Source organism: Cibotium barometz, chromosome 40, assembly GCF_041138505.1.
Source record: "Cibotium barometz isolate CiBa-2024 chromosome 40, ASM4113850v1, whole genome shotgun sequence".
Taxonomy (NCBI): Eukaryota; Viridiplantae; Streptophyta; class Polypodiopsida; order Cyatheales; family Cibotiaceae; genus Cibotium; species Cibotium barometz.
This window is the reverse complement of record NC_141085.1, coordinates 136,399-141,749: the sequence shown is the minus strand read 5'-3', so window position 1 is coordinate 141,749 and position 5,351 is coordinate 136,399.

Here is a 5,351-nt window from a genome sequence, read left to right as displayed (position 1 = left end):
AAGGAGGACTGCTCCCTAAGAAGATTTCACGCTAAAGATAGGCTGTTGGGGGGCTAATCAATCAAAGTGTGGATCCAGATAAGGCTAGATGGTTAGAAAGAGATGTGGAGGTGGAGGAGTTTTGGGTTGCACTCTTGAAACTAGGAAAAGACAAAGCCCCTGACTGGGATGGTCTTTCTACATAATTCTTCATCTCCTTATGGCCCTCTTTGAAGGATAGAGTGGGTGATATATGCAGGAAATCTTTTAATACTAGCAGCATGGATAAGGACTTTAAAGAAGGTCTTGTTAAGCTTATTCCGAAACAAGCTGCTTGTAGTAGATTTGGACATTGGAGACCCATTACTCTATTGAATGTGATTTATAAGATTTTGGCCGAGGTGATTGCCCTCAGAATCTCTCCAGTTCTCCAAGAGGTTGTGTCTAAGAGGCAACATGGTTTTATCAAGGAGGGTAGGTCAATCTATGACAATATCTTTACTGCTATGCTAGGAAGAGATATGGCCCTTAAAACTCAACAAAAATGTATTATGTTACAACTTGACCTAGAAAAGGCCTATGATAGAATTCATTGGTCTTTTGTAGCAAGAATCATGGTGGAGAGGCTTGGATTTGGGATTAAAATGGCAACTTGTATTTATACTCTATCTTGGGGAGGGTACTCCAATGTGTTACTGAATGGGAGAGTGGTGGGAGGGTTTGAGATCAATAGGTCTGTTAGACAAGGTTTCCCTTTGGCTCCCCTCTTGTTTGCTATTGCTTCTCATCCTTTGGTGGTGCCCCTAGAAAATGCTTATAGAGATGGAAGCATCACACGGCCAAAGCTAAGACATAGTGAACAATTGATTATACAGTGCTTTGCTGATGACTCTTTGCTATTCCTAAGAGCTAAGAACAACAATGTTAGACTGGCTCTAGACATTGTACAGGAATTTGCAGTTGCTTTAGGATCTAGATGTAATAGGGTGGTTGCAAGATGAGGTTTTCTAGTTTCACTTAGTGGGCGCCCTTGGCTTTAGCTTGAAAACATGCATTTTTTCAAGAAGAATAGCCAATCTCTCCTAGTTAGCCAAGGAGTTTCACTTCAAGGTCTTCTAATGAAACATCATATGCAACATTGGGCACCTAAAACTATAATCTAATCGAATATCCAATAATTGCAAATCCCCTTTTTTTGGGAACCAAAATTGTATACATGCCCTGTCGGAGGTTTAGACAGGTACACTCAATGTGAGTAAATTGCCTATAACTTTTACATTATTACTCATATGATGTTCCCACTTTGCATATCACAAATTCAAATAACATAGAGCTTAACTTGATTTGTTGAGTAATTTTTTATGTGTTCTACTATTTTCTATATTATTTAAAAGATATTAGAATTGTTAAAAAACATACTATTTTGTCCTCCCACCACATCTACCATTTAAAATGCTCAATTTGTATGGATCTAGTGATGATTAGATTGGGGAAGATTAGTAGAATGTGGGTATAAGGTAAAATTACAAATCTAACGATTGGATTTTTGTAGATTTACTTTGGAAAATTTGTTATGATTGTCAGAGGCCCATTAAATCAATTGTAATTTAATTCTAGAAAATCAAATATTGAATCTTTCAATCTAAAAACTCTAGGGATCAATATACTTGTTGCCATGAATTTATTTAAAAAAATTAGCTTAATTTGAGTATGGGAAGGTCCATTTTCAATCCTCCCAAGTGAAAATTCCCATATTGTGTCCACTCTCCCCTTTTCAAGTCTAAAACCAATCCTAGTTAGGTTTGGAAATCTAGGCTTGGTAAACTTCAAAGCCTAGATATCATTCCATGTGTGAGGCTTGGGTAGGCACAAATCTTATATATGCATGCCACTTTATGTCTACATCAGCTTCGAGAGGATCCACATAAGTAGCTTGCCACCTCACCTTGCCACCTCCACCCTCCATGTCAACATGGTCAACCTAGTTGACTCCCCACCTCATCATCCTAGTCATCATTGATGCCATATCTTCTTGCCACCTTTGCCACCTCACACTTTGGTGACATGCCATGCCACATCATGGAATTGCCAAATCAGCCATAATAGTACCACATGTCAAGAAAATGCCACGTGTCATGCACGTATGTGACAAGTGGCACCTCCTTCCCACCTCCCTATTTTAGTTCAAAAACATATTTTTGAAAAAGTTAATTTAGTAATTTAGAGAAATAAAATATAAAATTTTAAATAATAAAATATATCTAACTTATTAATATAAAAGAATTTAAAATCACTAATTTTAAAGGATTATAATTTAGAATTAGATAAATAATATTTTTTTTAAAGTTCATGTTATTTAATTTGAAAATAATAATTTTTAAATTTTATATTTCTTGAAAATATTTATGTGTAGGATAAACCTTTGAATAAAATTTGAAAAAAAAATACATTATAAAAGAAAATGTAATTATATAATTATAAAATAAAAGATATATTTATATATCTAGTAATGATAAATATTTAGACTTGTTAATAAATATTATTAATAATATTAATTTTTAAGTGGATAATAGTTTATCTTTATGTTTATCTTAATTATCCAATCAATCTTAGATAGGAAATCCAATGAGATTTGAAGTGGATAACCTATTTTTCCTATATAATCACACATCTCTAGTACTATCCCACACTTATCTCTAGTACTATCTCATCATTGAGCCTTCATAATTTTTACTCTCTTAGCTTCCTTGAGAATGGGTTCTCAAAGTGGTAGGAGTCAAAAACGTGATAGGACAAGACTTCCTCCCATCCACCGAGTTCAAGAGGAGGAGAGGAAAAGGGTAGCTCGTGAGAGAAAGAGAGAGTGGAGAGCACGTCAACAACGAGTAACACCTTCCGTTGGTGATGATCCAAGCCTTGCTCCTCCTCTTCCACTTCCTCTCCCTCTGCCCTCTTCTCCCCCACTACCTCCGCCCTCTTCTCCCCCACTACCCCTTAGTTTAGATAATCTGCATGAACCCACCCTTCCTGAGCCCCCTTCTCTTCCACAAGAACCCATCGCCCCCTCCTTTGGGCGCCCATAGTGTGGATAGGAAAGACCTATCAAAGTCAGGGGCGCATCGTCGTGCCCATGCAATCTTCCATTCCTATTTCAAAGACCTCACGCCTTCATCACAGGCATGCATGCTTGATGCTTTGATCGATCTGCCCAACATGGCCAACTGCAGGGCGCTTTCTGACATTGGACGTCAAAGAGAGAGGAGAGCTGGCATGGCGGTGCTACAAAGTGTTCGTCTTCATCTCACAGGCATGCATGCTTGATGCTTTGATCGATCTGCCCAACATGGCCAACTGCAGGGCGCTTTCTGACATTGGAGGTCAAAGAGAGAGGAGAGCTGGCATGACGGTGCTACAAAGTGTTCGTCGTTTATACAGTTAACAAGAAGAGGAATTTTGCGGACGCTTTGGTTGCTCGACGAGCTATTGTGGCAGCCATAAGTAGCTCCCAAATGAAGGGTAAGGTGAGTGCCAGATCTCACATCCTTTCCATAGCATCACACGCACTTAGAGTTGGGTCTATTATAGATGGCAAAGTTTAGATGCCAATGAGGTTGGTGCTTTGTGGGCGAGTAGTGGTCGTGTAGCAGCTAGGCATGATTGCCTATTAGATGAAACCACTAGAGCCTTGATAGAAATTTTTTGGGAGGAGAATTGTCGTGCCTCACTAGTTTTCAAGAAAGCTTTGCGTAAGAGAGTGACAAGAGGAGTGTTCATTGAGCACGGTGCTTGCTTTCTTGAAATGACCCAAACAGAGTTGTATTCTCAATTTTTGTGGCATCGTATCCAGAGCTTAAAATTAGGCAAAGGTCATTTGAGGGGTGTAAGCCTTGGTTTTTGAGGTACTCACGTCAGCGTGACGCATGTTGTTGTCGCTACCATGTTAAGTTCAAACTTTTTTATGATGTGTTCCATTCTCTTAGTGGGCATAGAGAGTTGCCTCGTAGTCCTCGTGATTTCATTCACTCTCTTTTGTGTGCACGCACGGAGGATGTCCAGTTCCATAGGATGCCTTGTGTGGAGAGCAATTGCACATCATGTGGTTCACTTGCACATCTACAGATGGTAGATCTTGATGCAAGTGACTAAGAGATAGTGCCACGGCAACGTTATGAGTATGTGACACACCAGCTCCAGAGTGGTGGGCAATCCAGGAAGTTGCAGCTCGTGGACAAACATACACCACGTTGTCACTTCACAGCCACATTTAGGGAGTAGATCTACCCCTATATACGGAGGATGCCCAGTTCCATAGCATGCCTTGTGTGGAGAGCAATTGCACATCATGTGGTTCACTTGCACATCTACAGATGGTAGATCTTGATGCAAGTGACTAACAGATAGTGCCATGGCAACGTTATGAGTATGTGACACACCAGGCAATCCAGGAAGTTGCAGCTCGTGGACAAACATACACCACGTTGTCACTTCACAGCCACATTTAGGGAGTAGATCTACCCCTATATACGGCATAGTCATTGTGCCAAGTGGTAGGATCGTCAGTTTTGAGCATGCCTAGCAGAGTTTCCTATTGGTGTGGTCGTCTCTGTGATTGATTTTGCAGAGAACTACACCTTCACACCTTTTCAGGAGATACAATCTTAGTATTACTTCTCGGAGCATGTAATGGTTATATTTCGTAATATTTGTTTCGTGTTTGAGCTATATTACTTATTTGATTTTTTGTGTCCTAATCACCTCTCTTGCTTACCTCACCAGGTTGCTATTATGGTCCACATTAGCTATCGACATGCAGAGGCCCATGTAGATGGGATAGCGAGTACCCCCGAGGCCCGTGTCATTATTTGAGAGTATCATTTCTATATTAGTGATGATCGTTCACATGATGCACTTTTTGTGCAACACTGTTTTCGTCTCCATGATGATTTTTTACGAGATTGTGGGATCACACGTGGCTAGCGATGGGTTTGGTCGGATGGTTGTGGCGCACAATTCAAGTCATCTCACGACAATTCTATTGGCTCTATAGGTAGTACTTATGGTTCTCTTATATTCGCAAATTAAACTAAATTCACTAGAACATCTTAAAGAAAACAATAACGAAGACTTTGTTTTATGGATTTATAGGTGGCATGTGCAGTCTAGTATCCCAGTGATTTGGTCATTCTTTGAGACTGGTCATGGGAAGGGAGAGCATGATGGTGCGGGCGTGTGTGTGAAACGTGCCTTGAGGCGTCATCAGTTGTGGCAAGATACTGAGCGGTTCAGAGATGCGGGCCATGTAGTCGATTGGTGCTCCCAACATTTGTGGTGGGAGTGCAGCATCATCATATCCCAAACATGATGCTCGGATT